The sequence below is a fragment of the Capra hircus genome, chromosome 22, assembly GCF_001704415.2.
Source record: "Capra hircus breed San Clemente chromosome 22, ASM170441v1, whole genome shotgun sequence".
Lineage (NCBI taxonomy): Eukaryota > Metazoa > Chordata > Mammalia > Artiodactyla > Bovidae > Capra > Capra hircus.
This window is the reverse complement of record NC_030829.1, coordinates 13,668,101-13,689,036: the sequence shown is the minus strand read 5'-3', so window position 1 is coordinate 13,689,036 and position 20,936 is coordinate 13,668,101. Positions and strand designations below refer to the sequence as shown.

The 20,936-nt window shown below is 41.5% G+C and overlaps 1 protein-coding gene across 4 annotated transcripts in view; it reads right to left on the bottom strand.

Annotated features, from left to right (window-relative positions):
• CTNNB1 (catenin beta 1) overlaps positions 1 to 18,350 on the bottom strand; it is a 48,666-nt gene extending 30,316 nt beyond the window's left edge. For 2 of the 4 annotated variants that reach the window (XM_018066894.1, XM_018066895.1), the window contains exon 1: positions 18,131 to 18,350. The gene's annotated coding sequence lies outside the window, so the exon portion shown is untranslated. The remainder of the gene's footprint in view (positions 1 to 18,130) is intronic. The other 2 variants (XM_018066897.1, XM_018066896.1) reach the window with 1 other exon arrangement.

Sequence of the window (20,936 nt, the reverse complement as noted above, 5' to 3'; positions counted from 1 at the left end):
AAATATAGGCACTATACTTACTGGTGGAAAAAAGTTTTTAAGTTGATGCATGTGATTCAAACCCATGTTCTTCGAAGTCAACTGTATTGTATATATTCATACCAAATGTGTTTCCTAAAGCATTTTTAAACAATGTACCACAGAGATAAAAATGAATGTAGACATAATAACAAATTCTGTAAAAGCATACAGATCAAATAAATTCCTTATAGTGAACTGACTTTGATACAAATACTGTAACTTTTGTTTTTTATATATTGTTTGATATATTTTTGCTAATTCTTTTACCTTTTGACTCTTTTAATTAATTGCCTCATATATTGAATATTCACTGGACGGACTGATGCTGAAGCTGAAGCTCCAATACTTTGGCAAGAACCAAGCCATCGGAGGGGACCCTGATTCTGAGAAAGATTGAGGGCAAGAGGAGAAGGGGGCGACAGAGAATGAGATGGTGAGATGGCATCACTGACTTGATGGGCATGACTTTGAACAAACTCAGGGAGACAAGAGAAGGACAGGGAAGCCTTCACTATGAACTGTGCTGCGGTTCATGAGGTCACAGAGAGTCAGGCACGACCTGGCGACTGAACAACACATACTGAATATGAAGCTGGACATTGTCCTTTTCTAACCCAGTTTGACAGTCTTTTTAAAAACATTTTATTTCATTTATAGCTGTTACAAATTGTATGTTGGTCTTATTCCTCATCTTATTTTTGTCTGCAAATTCTAACATCTGGTTTATTTCAGCATTCTTTTTTCCTCTTGATCGTGGGTGATTTCTTTTTACTTAATTTTTCACATGTCTAGTAACTATTGATTGTATATTATATATCTGATATTGTATACTGGATATATCGTGGAAACTCTGGTTTCTGGAGTCTTCTTTTAAACATTCTTTAAGGCAGTTAAATCATCTTAATTTTATAGAGCTTGGTTTCACACATTATTAGAAGCAATCTACCTCAGATTTTACCCTTAGACTTAGGGTGAATTACCTTAATCCTGGGAAACATCTTTACTCCTCAAGTGTGACTGTTGTCTGGTTTCAAACGAAAAGCATGAAGTGTTTACCAAGACCCCCTAGTTTGGTAGGATTCAAACGCCAAACTCTTCTTCACAGTGAGGGTAGAAGCTGAAATCTCTGCTTATACATCTCCGTGTTCCGTGTACTGCTTTAAATGAGTTCCTTGGAATCGCCCCCGCTCCACACACACACAAGTTTACACACAGATTCTGAAGCTTCCCTCTGGGACTCCCTTCACTCTGAATCTACCTATCCCTACCCTCAATTTCCAGCCATCCTGGCAACCCTGAGCTCCATCATCTGGTACTACATGAGTTCTCGATCTCACCAGAAACACTGGTCATAGTTCTCACTAGGGAAGCCTTAGAAATATGGATGTCACCAAGTGAACGTGTCCCTTCTTTCATGGGTCACATCTCCTCAAAATTCTGTCTTCTTTTGATCATTCTCTGGTACCTTCAAACAGCTATTTTTATATTTTCTCCCAAAGTTTCTAATTTTTTTTCTAGTTTTATTGAGATATAACTGATACACACTGTGTAAGATACATAGTATGATTTCATTTACATACATCATGAAAGGATTATTACAGTATATTTAGCAAACATCCATCACCTCATATATAGATACAAAATTAATAGAAAAAAATTTCTTCTGGTGATGAGAACTTAGGATTTACTCTCTTAACAACTTCCACATGTAACATACAGCAGAGTTAATCATGTCATACATTACATCCCCAGCACTTATTTATAAATTTTGACTGCCTTCATCCAATTTCCCCCTTTAAAATTGTTTTTTTAACCAAAAAGATCTCCAATCTTGCTTGCAGAACCATTTAAACTGGTCCTCCCAAAGGTTCTAACATGGAACTTTAAAAAAAACACAGACTACCTGGCTCCACCCCCATGGTTTTCTATCAGCTGGGCTGGAAAGGACGCTGCACTGCACCACTTTTTACGTACCATATATGTTGCCAATGCAAAGGGCTACAGACAGAGACAAACTGATTCGACTCTATGCGTAACAGTAACCCAAGCTAAAACAAACAAACAAACAAACCTGACTCCACAGAGTAACCCTAGCATCAGTTCCTTGAGAACCATCTGTTCATTAAGACAGTACATATTCTGACTTAACCTTTAGCCAACTTTTGCCCCCCACCATGCACAGCAACAGCATGGCACTCTCCCAAGCAGAAGGACCTCCTGCTGCCTCCGACAGCCTTACCATAATATTAGGTCGCCTAATTATGAGGTTTTTGTACATTTAGGAAGAAGAGAATATTATATAAAAGAATAAGCTAGGAAGCATTTATTTTCAATATGTTACTCTGGCACCTCAATACAAAGAACTTCAAGGAACTCTAAACTGCTGTTCTATTGTGAGTCCAAAAATATACCAGTAAGTGACTCAAAACCTGGAGCTATGTACAAATGCCCAATTGGTATGTTATGTTCTTTGTCTTCTCAATTTGCCAAATTGTGACATTAACAGATTTTCTGTCCCACAAGAAATCTTTTCCATAATTCTTTCATTTACTCAATAGTTCTAGCATACAGCAATACCAATAGCATAAATGCAATGAATGGAGAGATTTCATATATTCAACAGATTTGTTATGCAACTGCTATATGCCAAGAAGAGTAAGATTCTGAGGATACAGCGGTGATATAAAACAGACATGGTCCTTGCATTCTTGACAGACACAGGCAACAACTGAATAAACAATTACAAGGAGTGTGTGGCTAAGCGACAAGTGGGAGAAGGCAGTGGAAACGGCATTAGGACAAGCGAAGGCCCTGCGTGAAGAGCAGCCACACGCTTCTGTGGCGGCCTTCAAGGGAGCCTGCAAGCTGAGACCTAAAGATGCGAAGGAGCCAGCACATAAGAAGCAGAGCAGGGACCTTCCAGAAATCAGAAACAATGTGCAGAATTCCAGAATCATTAGGACTGTCTTTTAAGACCACAGTAGTTTGATAGTAGTGGGAAAGAGTGATTACAATGAGATGAGGTTGAAAGTAGCCAGACCATGCAGAGCTTTCCAGCCCTTAAAAAAAAAAAAAAGCATTTCTTATTCTAAATGCCACTGGAAATCCATGAAGGGTTATAAAGCAGGTGAATAACAAGATCCTATTTGAGTTTTTCAAAACTGACCTTGGCTATAATGAAAATAACTGAAAGGGTAAAATAAAAAAGGTAAACCAGTAAAGCAGTGTCCAGTGACAGATGGTGGCTTAGGCTAGGCTACCAGCACTGGGCACAAACAGTAGCTGGATTAGAGAAATACTTTGGAGACAGAAAAAAGAGGCTCTACTGATGGACTGACTGCAGTAGATGAGAGGAACTAAAGATGACTCCTAACAAACAAGATGAAAAGACAATCCTCAGAAAGGAAGAAAATATTTACAAACAAAGCCAACTGACAAGGGATTAATCTCCAAAATACACAAACAGGTCATGTAGCTCAATTAAAAAAAAAAACAAAAACAGGGCTTCCTTGGTGGCTCAGTGGTAAAGAATCTGCCTGTAAATGCAAGAGACATGTGTCCGATCCCTAGTCCAGGAATATCTCATATGCCATGAAGCAACTAAGCCCATGTGTTACAACTATGCAGCCTGTTCTCAAGAGCCTGAGAGCCACGACTATGGAAGCCTCTGTGCCCTAGAGCCCGCGCTGAGCCAGCAAGAGAAACCGCAGCAACGAGAAGTCCACACGCAGCAACAAACACCCAGCACAGGCAGAAATGAGCAAAAAGGCCTCTAAATTTTAAACTACATATATATATATATATAAAAAACCAATCAAAAAATGAGCAAAAGACCTAAATAGACATTTCTCCAAAGAAGACATACAGATGGCCAAGAGGTGAATGGAAAGATGCTTGACATCACTAATTATTAGAGAAATGCAAATCAAAACTACAAGAAGGTATTCACCTCACACCAGTCAGAATGGCCATCATCAAAAAGTCTACCAACACTGAAGAGGGTGTGGAGAAAAGGGAACCGTGCTGCACCGCTGCTGGGAGTGTAAACTGACTCAGGCGCTATGGAGAACAGCATGGCGGTTCCTTTAAAAACTAAACAATGGAACCAACATGACTCCAACAATCCCACTCCTGGGCATATACCCTGAAAAAAGACACATGTACCCCAATGTTCACTGCAGCATTATTTACACTAGTCAGGACATGCAAACAACCCAAATGGCCAATGACAGATTAATGGAGAAAGAAGATGTGTTACATGTATACAGTGGGATATGACGCGGCCACTGAAAGGAATGCAAGAGTCATTTGTAGAGATGGAGATGAACCTAGAGTCTGTCATACAGAGTGAAGTCAGAAAATCAATACTGTACATTAACACATAAATGTGTAATCTTCAAAAAAGGTACAGATGAACCTATTTCCAAGGCAGGAATAGAGCTGCAGACATAAGAGAACGGAAGTGTGAACACAGGGATGAAAGGGGAGAGTGAGACTAATTGGGAGGTTAGGACTGACATATATACAACACCATGTGTAAAACAGATGTTGCTGTTTAGTCACTAAGCCGTGTCTCTTTGTGACCCCCATGGACTGTAGCTCACCAGGCTCCTCTGTCCAAGGCATTTCCCAGGCAAGAATACTGGACTGGGTTGCTGTTTTCTTCTCCAGGGAATCTTTCCAAACTGGGATTGAACTCACGTCTCCTACATTGGCAAGCAGATTCTTCCTATGTCACCAGGGAAGCCCGTAAAATAGCAAGCTAGTGGGACTCTGCTATAAAGCACAAGAAGCTTGGCCTGATGCTAGCTCTGTGATGACCTAGAAGGATGAGATGAGGGGTTTGAGGGAAGTCGGGAGAGAGGGGATATACTTATACATATAGCTGATTCACTTCACTGTACAGGAGACACTAACACAACATTGTAAAGCAATTATATTCCAATAAAAAAAGACACATGTACCCCACCATTTGCTGCAGCACTGTTTACAACAGCCAAGACATGGAAACAACCAAAATGTCCATCGACAGATGAATGGATAAAGAAGTTGTGGTACATTTATACAGTAGAATATTACTCAACCATAAAAATGAAAAAAGTTGGGAAATTTGTAGAGAAGAGGATGGACCTAGGAGTCTATCATACAGAGTGAAGCAAGTCAGGAAGAAAGAAACAAATGCTGTATTTTAACGCACACATATGGCACCTAGAAAAATGGTGCAGACGGACCTACCGCAGAGCAGGAACAGAGCCACAGACGCGGATGAGCAGCATATGGACACAGGGGGTCGGGGGTGGGATGGAATAAAATGACTCCTAGGTATCTGCATTGAGCAATTAGGCTGTGATACTTCCTGAGCTTGGAGTATGTGAGAAAAAATAGCCATTAGTCACACACCGCTATTTAAATTTTTATTAAAATTTAGCTCAGTCACATTACCACATTTCAAGTGCTCAAGAGTCACATGTAGCTGGTGGCTACCATATCAACCTCACAGATATAGAACATTTCCATTATCACAGAAAGTTCTACTGGACATTGCTATTCCAAAGGCAAGTTCAAAAACAAAAACGCACCAAATGCTAAAGTGACCCAGCAAGACTAAAGGTAAAAAGTATCCCTTTCATTGGTCAACATGGAGGTCCAATGATAAGTTCAGCAAAAGGAGGTTCACCGATAATAAAAGCCAAACACAAACTGAAATAGGAGACGAAAAATGAAGACCATATCCATAGGATATGTCTTTCAGAGTGTGAAAGCGAGCAGAGAAATTAAAGGGGCATTAGCTGCAAAGAAACAAAAGTCATCCAATTCCAGAATATTCACCTACTCAACCAATACTTATTAGCATCTAGAACTTCCACACACTGTTCTCAGTACCAGGCAAACAAATCAGAATAAGATCGTGAAAGGAGAAAAGCAGCAAGTAAACACAGGTTACTTCAGAATATGATTAAGTGCAACAAACCGAGTAAAAGAAGATGGTAAAGTGAAAATGGGTGAACAGGGAAGAACTCAATCTAACGGGAGCCATAAATGACAGGAAGGGACCACCTCTGCAAAGATGGGATATACTTCTGTGCTATTGGGAAAGATCCAAAGTGAGCTGAAAAGATTTCAAAGTCATTCACTCAACACACATTCACTAATCAACTAGTGTACACTATGATTCTAGGCATTGGGAAGAAAGCAAAAAGTGAGGAAATAGACAATGATCCCTGTCTTTCCAGAGCTTATGTTCTAGGAGGTGAAAAAACAAGAGGAGAAAAAAATGGTAAAATATCTATTATGTTAGACAGTGTTGAAGGCTAACGGAAAACGAGCAAGCAAGGAGACAGGAAGCCAGGGAAGAAGTGGGCTTGCGGAGCCTGGGCCTCCACTCTGGCTCCTCTGTGCCAGGCTACACCCTGACCGAAGCCACCGCCACTGTGTCACCAGCATGACTGCTGCAGTTATTTTCCTGGTTCCTCTCCTTTCTTAAATCCTTTCAGTTTTATTTGATGAGGGACAGGAGGAAAGAATTAGGTGATAAAGAGAATAGTCTAAACACACAGGAGAGTGTGCTTTTACAGAATGAGACCATAAGCCCATGGAGGTTTTTGAACACAAAAATTCTATGATCATTGCTTTAAAAGGATTATTCTGGTCACTGTGTTGAGACTGCATTTAAAGGGAACAAATGTAAGCAGGAAGACCAGCTAGAAGACCTCTGCAGTAACCCTAGGATGGCATGGCTATGAAATGGCATAGTAAGAAATGGCTGAATTTTGCATCTATATCAGAAGGAGAACAGACAATTTTCAGACAGGGTACAGTGACAGAAAGACAGTCAAGAACGGCAAGGTTTTTGGTGTAACTAAAAAGACAGGTGCATTTAGGACATACTAAGACAAGCAGCTTTAGGAGAAATTGGGAGCTCAGTTTTAGATATATTACATTTGAGATGCTTCTTAAGACATCCAAAATGTTGGGGGAAACGTTGGCTATCATGACTCAGGCTAAGGATATAAATCTGGAAGCCATCAGCAAACAGGTTAAATACTATGTTTAAAGCTATAAGATTCGAGTGTATTTCAACAATGAAAAAGGAGAGATCCAAGTGCTCAAGATTCAGCCATTCCATGAGGACATAACAGAAAAAGTAAAGAAGAGTAAGGAGGAACCACCAGTAAGGCAGGGAGAAAACCTGCTAGCAGATGTGGTGGCCTAGAAGCCAAGCGAAACATGTCTCAAGCAACTGTGCCAAGCGCTACTGAGAGGTTAAGTGAGAGGAGGATTAGAGGTTTATAATGTGGTGGTCATCGGTAGAAGCTGAAAAGGGGTGAGAGTGTATCCAAGCAATTGTTTCAAGGTGTCTTATTCAAAAGAGAAGCAGACTGGGTGCATGAAAAGGGGAAACAAGAAGAAAAGATTTTTTAAAACAGGGACAAAGATCATGCAAACTCACAGAAGGAAAAATCAAGGATGCAAGAGAAGGTAGAAAGCCAGAGTTATATTCTTGAGAGCAAGAGGGCATGGAAGCTGGTTGTCCTTATCTCTGAACACTACAGTTTGTCATAATGACACAGAAGGTGAATGGCACAGTCACAGATGTGAGAGCATACAGGAAATCTTCCAATTATTCGACATGCTTTGTGAAACAGAAAGCAAGGGAGACATATAGGGGAGGAAGTATTGCGAGGTTTGAGAAAAGAGGGAAAAGACACGGTCATAAAGAGAGATGAACTAAGAGGCCAAGGACCACTGGGCATGAAGTCAGGGGGGACAAGGTTGTTGAGAGTTGAGCAGAAGTGAGCGTGAGGGATACTGAAAAGCTTTGACAGAGTGAAGTTATCGTGTCACTGAAGAGCTACTGGAATTAGGGTGGCTGAATCAGACAGAAAAATAAGGTTATTGGAGGAGAGGAAATCAAGGAACTAAGAGATGAGAATACTGGAGGCATCCTCTATATCAATGTTACTCAAAGTACCAGACCACAACACCCTATGGAGCCTGTGCCAGATTATACAAGCCAACATACTGCTTCTTTCATCAAAAAAATTTCAGTACCAAAAAAAAAGTCAGTTGAACTAAACACTGAACTTAGTGACATAGTTGAGTTACTTTCTGGCACAAACTACTTACTGCAATTCATACTGTAACAGTTCTCAGAGCATGGGACATTCTGAGTAGCACTTGTCTACACAAATATTGGTATCACCAAGAATTATAACAGAAGTAAAGATGACAGTGAGCCAGGAGACAAGTATTCAAGGAAGTAGGGGAATGAACCAGGAAAGCTGGTAATGGACTAAGATAACGAGGGCAGTTCAGTTCATTTCAGTCGCTCAGTCATGTCCAGCTCTTTGAGACCCCATGAATTGCAGCACGCCAGGCCTCCCTGTCCATCACCATCTCCCGGAGTTCACTCAAACTCACATCCATTCTTTATGTTAGATTTAACCAAATGGATTGCTAATGTGTGACCATTTCCTCACCTCTAAAAATGACAGTATTGTATTGTTCAACCTAATATTCTGGATAATTTTTGAGAACAAATATTTTATGCCAGTCCATAATTTATTTTCAAATTTCCTTTATAGCTTCTTTTGAGTAAGATGTATTAAATATGATGTAATCAAATTTATTAATACTGTTGTGTAAGATTTTGTAGTTCATGGGTTTTGTTGTAAGAGAGTTTTGCCTACATGTTCCCTACTGATCAGTAATAATGCAACTCTGTTTTCATATAGCATACTAGGATAATGTTTCTTAGCTTTTGTTCTTCCAGATATATTGGGTTGGCCAAAATATTTGTTCCAGTTTTTCTGTCACATCTTACCGAAAAACCTGAATGAACTTTTTGGTCAACCCAGTATTTTAAAATTAGCTTGTAAAGTCGGGTGGTAATAATTTGATGGCATGAGAGTCAAAGCTGAAAGTTTTGGAAAAGAGTGGTCAAGAAGCAACAACAAGGAACAAAGAGGACACTTCCTCCACCTTCTGGTTCACCAATAAAAGGTGCACAGGAACAGGAAATATTTACCACTTGAGAGAGCTGCAAGGTCAGCAGCATTATGGGGAGAGGCTAGGTTGTAGCTGGAGCAAGAAAAAGTAAACACTCCCAGAAAAGACTGACAATAAAAAGGATGTGCTAAAGACTATGAGTTCTAGAGGGGCAGTGAACGGATTTCAAGAGATGATGAAATGTGGGAAATGGAGAGCCAAATCAGCAATGGGATCCAAATCTGGGAAGATAAGAGTAGTACACACAACAGCGGCATAACTAAAGGAACTAAGTCCTACAGAAGTCACGTGCCAGGACTGGCCTCTGACTAGAACATAATGCTTCACTATGAAGATGGACCCTCCATGCAGACTGATAACAGAAGGTGAAGGAACTCCTGCTTAGTTTCTCATGGGGGAACGGGGGTTAGTTTGAGGAGCAAAGAAAAGGTTAAACAGTCTTCCTATCTTCGCACTTTGAAGAGAAATGTAATATGATCTGGTGTATAATGGCAATAAGGAGAAGCCTAAGGCCCTTCAGCATACAGTCAGGACATTCTTCAAGCATGATTCAAGAATGTTCAGTATTCTTACAAAAGGAAATATCTAATTTCAGTATTTTAATTATCATTACTCTGCCTTATGAATGACAGATTTCTCATCTCTTAATCTAGCCTCTTTTCATTCTATGGGGAATAGACTGGCTGGCACTCTGATTTAGGACCTATGAAAAAATGACAGCAGAATTAAGGCAGAAAATAGTGACCTAGAGGACAACTATCATATATAACATGAATTCTACCTTGTAAATGGATCACAGAGGACATTTATAACTAAAAGTCAGAACAATATACACCTCATTTCATATCATGTGGCTTTTCCAACCAAACGAACTTTAAATGAAACAACTTTAAAATAAAGTGAAGTACCAGAAAGACTAAATTTATGAATGAATCTAGAGTGGTACATCGGCTTACTATGTTCCCTATGTAACATTTATTGTCTACTTTCCCTTGTGGCTCAGCTGGTAAAGAATCCACCTGCAATGTGGGAAATCTGGGTTCAATTCCTGGGTTGGGAAGATCCCCTGGAGAAGGGAAAGGCTACCCACCCAGTATTCTGGCCTGGAGAATTCCATGGACCGCATAGTCCATGGGGTCGCAAAGAGTAAGACAGAACTGAGCGACTTCCACTTTGTATCTAAATGAACTGTTGAATATAAAGTAATGTTTGACATTGCTACATTCTTTCAGTGGCTCAGGAAAGATTCTAAGTGTCTACCTCAGTACTTCTACACAAGAGAAAGGATATCACTTAGAAACATCCAGAGTTAACTGGATTGAGAAATATTCCCAAGAAACCCATGTTCCTCCTGTATACATGTGTCATTCATCTAATACACAGATAACTCCAAAGACATACTCACTCTCTACACCCTTATCTGCAAACCACTGAGTTATACTTCAGGGTTGAGTGGAGGCTTTTACAAAAGCCACCCCTCCATGAAGCAAATTAGAATCATTACGATCATCTTCAAACTGCATTTAAGAAAGTTTGCAGTAAATCTAACTTCTCACATTTCTATACAGATAATGTACAATAAAGTATGTATAAACACATAAAAGTATTTCAGTCATCATAAACCTGTTCAGAGAAACTTAGCAGCCACCCTGTAGCACGTGCACCTCTTTTACTTCCAAGTCAGATCAGCTGCCGGCATGAAAGAACATTTACTACAGCTATCACCTATGTGCCATGTGGACTGATGAACTTCAAATTAAACAGGTTAAAAATATCTCCCCAACCCCCAGACTTTTTAACTAACACATCTGTTAAATCAGTTAAAAGGAAAATCAGTCCAGCAACATAAGAGTTATGAAATTACAAGTAAAACAATGAGAATATTAATGAAGAAATAGATGGAAGTAAATAGGGGAGCAGATTGGCATTGCTATGAAGCAGCTTCACCTTAACAGCATCCATCCATATATCACACTTTTCAAACTATCTGGGGGTTTGGGGGCTTTTCAACAAGTTCAAAAGAAATCAGAGGCCAGAATTTTCTGGACTGCTACAAGAGAAACTTTACAGTGGGGATTGTGGTACAGGCCAAGGGGTGAGCACCTTGGGACAAACGTGTTCTGAAAAGTCCACCGCTCAGTTTGGTTTGCATTCTATACCATATCATATAAACACAATTGCAGTCAGCAGCACTATTTTCAGATGATACTTTTTAAAACCAATGTTGGCTTATGGTTTGTATTTTCAGTACAGATATAGTAGGCCACTTAAACATGTAATCTAAAGACTAAATATACAACTTTTCAAACTCTGGAAATGGAGAAACTTGCCCTAGCAGCAAAAGACTTTACCAACATCTATTTGACTGCCTGCCTAAATTTATTCTGACCAGGGGATGGAATGGATTGGGAGACTGGGACTGCACTGCTGCTGCTGCTAAGTCGCTTCAGTCGTGTCCGACTCTGTGCAACCCCACAGACGGCAGCCCACCAGGCTCCTGCATCCATGGGATTCTCCAAGCAAGAGTACTGGAGTGGGGTGCCACTGCCTTCTCCTACTATGTATAAAACAGATCCTACTACTATGTATAGAAGGGTAACCAATGAGAACAGACTACACAGCACAGGGAGCTCCTAATGCCCTGTGGTGGCCTAAATGGGAAGGAAATCCAAAACCAGAGGGGATATACGTGACCGTATGGCTTACTGACTCCACGGTACAACAGAAACTAACACAACATTGTACAGCAACTATACTCATAAAAAATTTTAAAATATATTCTGACCAAATAGGAGTAAGCCATTACTTTAAAAAAAAAAAAAAAAAAAACTAACATTCAGTTAATTTTTCATTATCTAAACTTTGCTTTTCAGTTTTAAATCTAGTCTGATAAATAGATTATCACAGAAATACGGACTTTAGCTGAAAACCAGGTGTGATTTAAAGACATCAATAAAACTTCAGGCTGATATGATTGTGTATGCACAGCCAGAATTTGTCCAGCATTTTAAGCACCTTCAATGTTAAGTTTTAAGACCTCTTTTAAGAAAACACTTTAAAAACTATACTTAAGATGATCAAGTGATGAACAAGTTTGTTCTTTCTCCTCTTTTTCCTTGATCCAATCCATCTTAATTCTTAAGCTTTTTAAGTGCAGGTTTTCCAGAGTTAATGATATGAACCTGCTTTAAGTTCCTAATCTGTTTATATAGTCATTGATACAAGGCATTCCTAAAATACCAAATATGAACCTAATGGTTTATCAAATCTTATTTACTAAGTTATGAAAGTAAAAATGTTACTCAGTTGCGTCGATATGTATATATAGAGACATAGATACAGAATTGTACTACCTTCAGTCACTTAATAGAATCATCATCATTAAAAAAAAAAAAAAAACAACACTGTACTCCAAATGGTTTACTGCAGATGCCACAAACTGGCAGATCCTGCCAATAGGTGTATTTAATTTGTGTTAAAATGTCTTAAAACATGAATTTCACCTACCAACATGTGCAAATCATGTGTGTGCTACGTTGCTTCAGTAGTGTCCGACTCTTTGTGAGCCTATGGACTTTACCCAACCAGGTTCCTCTGTCCATAGGATTCTCCAGGCACGAATAATGGAGTGGGTCGCCATTTTTTCCTCCAGGGGACCTTCCCAACTCAGGGATCAAACCCACAGCTTGTGCAGCTCCTGCACCGCAGGCAGACTCTTCACCGCCGAGCCACCAAGCCCCACTGGTGCAAATCATGAGACGCACATTAATCCAGGTTCCCTGCTTCTCTTAGAAGACAGGAGAAATTCAGATGCTGTGGAAGCCTGAACTGCTTTCCACAGTGGCTGCAGCTGGAGACTGGCTTATATGGGACATATGTTCTCTCAATTCGTTGTAGTTCACAGGGGCCCCGTGAGCCCATACCTGCTTGGAGATACTGAGTAGCTACTCCTACTGGGATGCAAGATCAATCCTATGTGGTTTCTGACAGAGATCTTAGTCACCTATATTGTTTGTCAAATTGTTGCATGAAGACAAGTGGCCAATTTCAAGAGATAAATTAGGTCCCTAATAGGCAGAATTTTTTTTTTAAAGATATACACAGTTTTCAAGAGAACTTTCAAATCTAATCTCTTCTCATAAAAATCTTTGAAACTGGAACACAAGCTATTTGACCTTGAGGCAGTAAATTATGAAAGTAACAGTTACGGACTTGGACATTACTTATTCCATACATGATCCTTTATGAAGGATAACAACCCATTCTGAGATATAAATCAACTGAGGTATTCTTGCCTTATGTTTTTAAAAAGTGAAGTGAAGTCACTCAGTCGTGTCCGACTCTTTGTGACCCCGTGGACTGTAGCCTACCAAGCTCCTCTGTCCATGGGATTCTCCAGGCAAGAATACTGGAGTGGGTTGCCATTTCCTTCTCCAGGGGATCTTCCCGACCCAGGGATTGAACCCGGGTTTCCAGCATTAGAGGCAGACGCTTTAACCTCTGAGCCACCAGGGAAGCAATAATACATTTCTTAAATAGTCGAAAATCATTATCAATGTTTCCACAAAATTATACTAAATTTCAGGGCAAAATGGAGCAGTAAGTGATACAGTCATTTTCCCTCCCTACTCAATCAATTAACTTTTAAACTTCATTTCAACCACCTATTTATAGAAAACATACAAAGGTAAAAACATTTGTTCTAAGCTGAGCATTTTCCATAAAAATGACCATTTGACTTCTAAAAGCTATTTTTAAATGGGTTTTATTCCAGTTATTAATTAGAATCTGATTTGAAATAAGCATTTGCATAAAATAATGCTACTATAGAAATAGCAAGAACTGTAACATAGGAGTGCGGAGAAAGAGCTTTTATTGAAGAATTTAAAGGTCAAAATATGGGAATAGTGCATCAAAGCACTATACAAATGTATACTTTACACAAATGCCTGTAGTCACTAGGCATTATACTCTGGAGTTCACATAAGTTGACTCAACCAGCTTTGTTGATAACCAGTTCTTAACAGACATAATATTACTTGAAAATATAACCAAGTTGAAGACTTACTTCAGTTTTATTGCATTAGAAATTTTAGACAAATTGATAATTCACTTTTTTGTTAACTTTATCTGAGAATCTTCATTTCTAGAATTCATTAATATGGCTTAATTTTAGGATCTAGGTTTAAGTGTGGTCGCTCAGTCGTGTCTGACTCTTTGACCCTATGGGTTGTAGCGCGCTAGGCTCCTCTGTCCATGGGATTCTCCAGGCGAGAGCACTGGAGTGGATAACCATTCTCTTCTACAGGGTATCTTTCCAACCCAAGGACTGAACCTGGGTCTGCTGCATCGCAGGTGGGTTCTTTACCATCTGGGCCATCAGGGAAGCCCAGATACTAGGATGTTTAGACTAAGATTTTGGTTTATAATTATATTTAAGCAGAACTTCCTACAAAAAGTGACAGAATTTAACTCCTGATTTAACTTTGACCTTTCTCCTGCAAATAATGGCTGAGATGACATGTTCTAAAGCCAATCTTTTAACTAGCAATAATAATATGAACACCCTATTCTAGAATTCAAAAGTTTTCTTGACGCTTTCTCATCGAAACTATCATAAATATATTTCACACAAATTTAAGGGGGGAAAAATCACCAGCATTAGATTATATCCACTGGAGGGCACTCAATGTGACCAAAGCATGCAATGAAAACATGCCCTGACGCTACTGTCACTCAGCTGCATCAGGTTTGAGGAGACTTTGAGGCTGGAAAATAGTATCTTTTAAAAGAAAAGATGCTCACAAATAGCAAGATAGTTAATCTCTAAAAAGGGTTCCTAACATGACGATTCTTTTATAAGAGCTTCTTTTTCCCTAGGGAGCAGATTTAAATACATGCTTCAGGGATACAGGGTTCAAGCCTCAACAGAAGTATCTAGATTTCAAACCTGGTCAAGCTCAGACTTGCATACAACACAAAAGCAGCATTCTTAAGTAAACAGAGGAAATAAAGAACTTTCTCCAGAGTTTAAGTGATCAAGAACTACACAAGGTAACTCCTACTCATTTTCAAGCAATACAAATCACATATTTTCCTTTCCTGGAACTTACAAAGTATATCTTTATTTTAGCCCATTAGCCTAGTTATCTATCAAGACACAATTAGAACAGTATTACATAAACAATAATCTGTTAAAAGAATGAAGACTGATTTTGCAACTCAGTTTTCTCTCAGTGAGGGTCCAAGAGGCAAAAGATACAAGCTCTGGAGTAACCAGAAGTAGCTACTAGTCTGTTTTACTACTTACTTTTAAGATATAAAAATGCTTTTACTCAAACTGTTGCAACAAAAGATACCGTATTCCCAACAAAAAGAGAGCTACAAGAATACAAAATACAACTAAGTCAATACAACTAGTGTTTTCACAACCAAAGTCACAAGTCAACAGGCATACTTTTTATTACAAGTTTGTCCTGCTCTAAAAGTATTCATCCTTTCTGCCCTGGGCTGGCAATCAAGCATGCTTCCAACCAAGCTCAAAGTACATACTTAAAATTTACCACCTACTCCTCTGCAGTTATTATCAGCAACTAGTAAACCATAAAAGAGAAACAAAATCTCATTATAACTGGATGCTGTATTATTTCATTTCAGTAACACAAAAGTTTCATTTGGCTGAAGATACTACAAACAACCTATCTCTGGGATTTTAATTTCACTGCTACTTACAAGTATAAAAGAGTGAGATTCAAATTTTTGAATTCTCCATGTCCCTAGTTTCAACAATACTTATGCTCTTCCTTCCACTCCTTCCAACAATGAAACAGGCTGTGTGCATATAGCTTTCCCAAGAACCAAATCTCAAAACACTCTTAGAGAAATTAGCCTACTTCAAGTTTTCTCTCCCTATTTGGGGAGTGGAGGAGGGAAGTGTGTATGAAAAGAAAAATATACAATTTCATTTTATGGATAATTTTATTCCATTTATCATTAGCAACAGTAAGAAGCTCAATCTGATTTCAGTTTTAATATTGGAATCTACATAATTATCTTGGTAAAGGATATGTTTCGAAAGAAAAATGCTGGACACTGACACTTGAACACTACTAAATGTTTTACTTTTTTTAAGTCACCTTTTAAAATTTGGTTTTCTTGAAGCAATTTAAATGCTCTAAGCCTGGAAATCTAGAACTCCTCAAGGACTCTAAGTTACATGCTATACTAAACTTTGTGGCACAGTTTTTTAATTTCCCCCTCAAGGACTTCAGACTTGAATAGCCTCAGCATTCCTTTAATCCTATAGAATAGTCTCCTGGAAGTTTTTCAAGTTACTGTTGCAATCACTTTAGGGCCTTGTACATGGCCTTCAGAACAAAGACTAGGTCAAAGTAATGAATACTGGACGCAAATTAATCAAATTTCGTGAAAAGATATTCGCAAACATTAATGGCACCTTTTTTTAAACTCAGAGATTCGTGCGCTTGAATGTAAAAATAAAATAAATGTAGCAGCCGCCTTAGTTCAGACCGAAAAAAATGCCTCCCAAACAAGTTTGTCACTAATCTAAGCAGATATTAAACAGAAACATTAACAAACAAAAGAGTCAAGCTATGTCCAGTATCTCTTAAGGAAACACGTTAACAGGAAGATAGCCGAAGGTACTGAATGTACACCAAGAGACAGAATGAAACGGCTTCCCAAGTTCCAGACAAAATACTTATAACTTAGCCATCTGAAAAACAGCAGCCCAGACTTTATCAAAGGCGAGCCGTCTCTTCAAGCTGCTGTCTAGTCTAAGCCACCACTATTCACGACACAAAGCTCTCGTTTCACTAAAACCACTCCTCGATTTCCTTTTGCCGACCTCTGCATACCAGCAGACCAGTCTCCCTTCATTCACCACTCACAAACCCGGAGTGGGGGTAGGGGGAGACCACAGATGTCTGGAAGATACAAAGTAGGAGACAATGCTCCCTCCAACACCGAAAAGAAAACGAAGCAAACAACTACACCCGACTGGCAAAGCTTTCAAGTTTAGTAGACTCAGAAGGAGGCTGTGAAAAGCGAACTTTGAAAGTCTCAGTTCCAAGTCCTCTCTCCAGACAAAACACGGAACGAAGTTGCAAAGCTTGAATTTCCTGCGGGCCATTTCGCAGCGAGGGGAAAATTCACCCCGCTGGAAAGTGCTCTCAAAATCAAGTTTAGTTGCCGTGAAACTATTTGAATAAAGAATCTCCAGGAACACAATTCTCGAAGCAGTCGCAATCTGAGTCCTGTGGGTCACTTGCTAAGAGACAGTAAGCCAGCCGCCCTCGCCCTTATTTTTCCCAGGACCTCCCTAGCACGCCCGCTTTCACTCACCTGCACCGTACAAAAAAATGTAGGTGCAAGATATGGATTTTTATCTGTGCAAATCCTCCTGGCGCATCGCACCGTCTGCACTAACAGTTTGGATCCTCTAAGGTTTAAAGTTGCTCCGATTTAAACGAGCGCACTCACACCGGCAGGCCATTAAAAATCACTAACCTCTTATTAACCCTCGAAAAAATTCGTCCTTAAGCACGAAAGAAGGAACCTGGAGATAGGACCTCACGTGGCGTCCCAGGCCCAGCGCCCGCACCCCAACTCCCCGCGGAGGCCGGGAAGGCGGAGTCCCCCGTCCCCACCCCGCCCCCCACCCCGGCCCCGGCGCATCCCGAGGCGCAGGGTCCCTCCCCCAAACTCAGCCGCGGCCTGAGCCCGGGACGGAAACCACAGCCCCCTCCACCCACCCGCCCACCCCGCTGGCCACTCGACCTCCCGGACGCGCCCTCGCGGCGCCCCCTCCCCGAAAGCGGCACCGCCGGGGCTCCCGAAGGAGCCGCGCGACCGGAACCGGGCCCGGCCGCCGCCCTCAGCCCCCCGGGCGCGGTCCGCCTCTGCCGCCTCCCCGGCGCCCCCAGCCCACACGCCCCTCCCCGGTCCCCACCCCGGGGCCTCGGGCTGCGCCGGGTCCGGCTCCCAGCCGCCGCCGGGACCGCGCGCCCGCGACGAAGTTTGGCTCCGAAGCGGGAACGGGAGCAGCCCCAAACGGGTAAGGAAAGGAGCGCCCAAGCACCTCAGGGGAACAGGCTCCTCCCGCAGCGGGAGTCCGACCGTCCTCGGCCTGCGTTGGCGGCTCGACGGGGACCGGAGCTGCTCCTCGGACCTTGCTCAGTCTCCGCCTCCCCTCTCTCTTCGCTCCCGGGGCCGGGCTAGCGCGGCTGCCACAGACCGAGAGGCTTAAAATGGCGCCGCACAAGGAGCTCTTATAAGTCGCGCAGGATTCACTGTATCCTGCCGCCAGCGGCGCAGCGCGGAGCGTTCCGCCGCGCGGGGACAAGGGGCGGGGCGCGGGCGGGCGGCGGAAAGTAGTCCCCGCGCCGCAGAGCCGCCCGCCGCCGCCGCCGCCGCCGCCGTCCGCCAGCCCGGGGCAGGGGCGGGGCGCCCGCGCGCTCTGCGGGCGCTCTCCCAGGTTGAGGCCGGCGCTGCCCCGCCGCGCGGGACTGGAGGGCAGCCCGCCAGGGCGCGGTAGTCCGAGTCAGGGAGGCGCGGGTCTCCGCGAGCCGGGGTGGGCTGGAGGGAGGGCGACACCGGTATTCTCCACTGTCCCGAGCCCGACGCCCCGGCCTCGCGCATGCCCCGGGCCATGAGAACAGATGCGGGGCTGGCTGCGCGCTGCCGGCTACCCGCGGGAGGCGGCATCGGGACCCCGGCCCTGCGGGGCAGGCGGCACACGTCCCTGGAGGGTGAAAGTTCAGGGCCGAGGCGGCGGCGGCAATGCCGGAGCTGAGGTCTGGGCCCACCCGCTCTGGACTCTGCCGGACGCCGCCGCCGCCCTGCTCCCGGTCAGGGGACCCCGGCGCGTTCGTGCTTCCGCTGCCGTTGCAGTCTGGGCCCCAAGCTCTCTGCAGGACTTGGCTCGCAGCCGAGCCGCACATCACCTCAGAGCCCCCCACGGTCCGGGTCGTGGATCTCGCATCCCTACCGGCTGTTCATCTTGAATCTGGGAATGAAGCACCCGGCCGAGCCGCCGGCTTTCCCCGCTCGTGAAGGCTGCGAACTCTCGTTAGGATAGGCGCCTAGCCCGCAATTCAACAAGTCCTTAGGAGTCCCTAACTGAACAAATGACTGATAGACATGGACTAGCTCCACAGCCCTGCCAATTAGGTTAATTCTTACAGTTTCCATTTTTAACTGGTTCCACTTTGCTACTAAGTATCAGTATATTGGGAGTGGTGGTGGATTTTTCTTTCATTCTAAGTTCATTTCTAGGGTATTACTTCTTTGAGAAATCCAAGTTCGTTGTTCATGGAAAGAGCTATCCATTAGGCAGCTTCTAATTTTTTAAAACTCATTTTCTATTCTTCAAAAAAATTTTTTAATTCGTTTGAATAGGCTGAAGTTGGGTCTTGTTTTCCCTTGGAAATGTCTCCATTGTAATCAGCAGGTTTGGTGTTTGTCAAAGCTGAAACAATTATGATCGATTCACTTTCTCTAGTCTATTGTTGGATGCTTATTTTTCCTCCAAAACAATGGAGAGAGTACAAAAAGCAACAGTGAAAGTTATCCTGAGGCTTTTATCTTTGTAATTAATGCATGCAAACAATAGGTCTTTATACATAGGTACGGCAGGAAACCCTCTCATTCAATTGTGGAGTAGCTTGTGCAGTTTTAGGTATAGCTAATGCTTCAGGGCCAACATGTTCTTTAAAAATTCAATTTTCCCCCTATCTTAATGATATTTTATTATATACCAGTGATAATGTTAACTGCTGTCTAGCACCATAGCTGTAGTGGGCCCCTGCAGTGGAAAAAGTCCACAGACTCAAATGATGTTCAGTGAGACCCATTGTCTACAATGACTTTCTCATTTGTGTCTTTGCCAGTAGTTCTGTAGAATAAAGAGTAGAGGATGGTTGTGATTAATCATCTGGTCATAATTTGAACTGATTGAGCAGAAAAAGATACCTCATCAAAGCAGTGTTTCTAATATAAACTTTAAAGTATCAATGGCATTTTTCAGGTACTGATCCCCAATTTTAATCTTCATATATGCAGTGGATTAAAGTCATATATGTAAAATCAGATGACTAATAAATATTAATTTTTTAACAGAGGTTTCCTTTTTCTGTGTTCAGTTTTTGCTTTTTGTTTTGCTGAACAAGGCACACCATTAAAACTGATTAAGAAATATTTACACCATTAGGACATCTAGAAGATAAAAACTCTCCTATATTCGTATTTCTCTTTTTAGATGACAAAATAATTGAAGCATTTCTCTATAATTTAGATGTCTTAATCTAAATTTATAATTAATATTTAAAATCCCTAGTAATACTTTAAGCAAACACGTTAGTAAAGGAAATGTAAAATTTTGCAACAATGCAGCAAGCTATTTTCACATCACATTTAAGTGTACTGAAGAACTACTGGGTAACTAGCACTCAGACAAATTAGTTGAATTTAACAAATTGCTCTGAATTTTTATTTGCTTATTCCCCCCAATAAAAATTGTTCCAATTGTCTCACCAAAAATATGAGATGAATAGCTTCTCTGAAATGAAGACAAATATTATCATTAAACCAACAAGAAATACAAGCATCAAAATACCTAAGGAGTTGGTGAAATGATTTTGTAAAAATGATGTTTAACAACTGAACTTGGGTCATACATTCATTAAAAATACTTGGTTATCTTCTTACATATTTTCCTTCCAAAGCCAGCCACTTGAGTTTGACGTAAATTAATCCATTTTGTGAAACTGCAGAGGACAAATGGTCCTAAATTTCAGGCTGTGTTCCTAGAAACCAAAAGGGTCTCCAGCTGGTTTAGCAGAGAAAATATTGCTTGTCATGATATCAGACCGTTGGCACACCCAGCA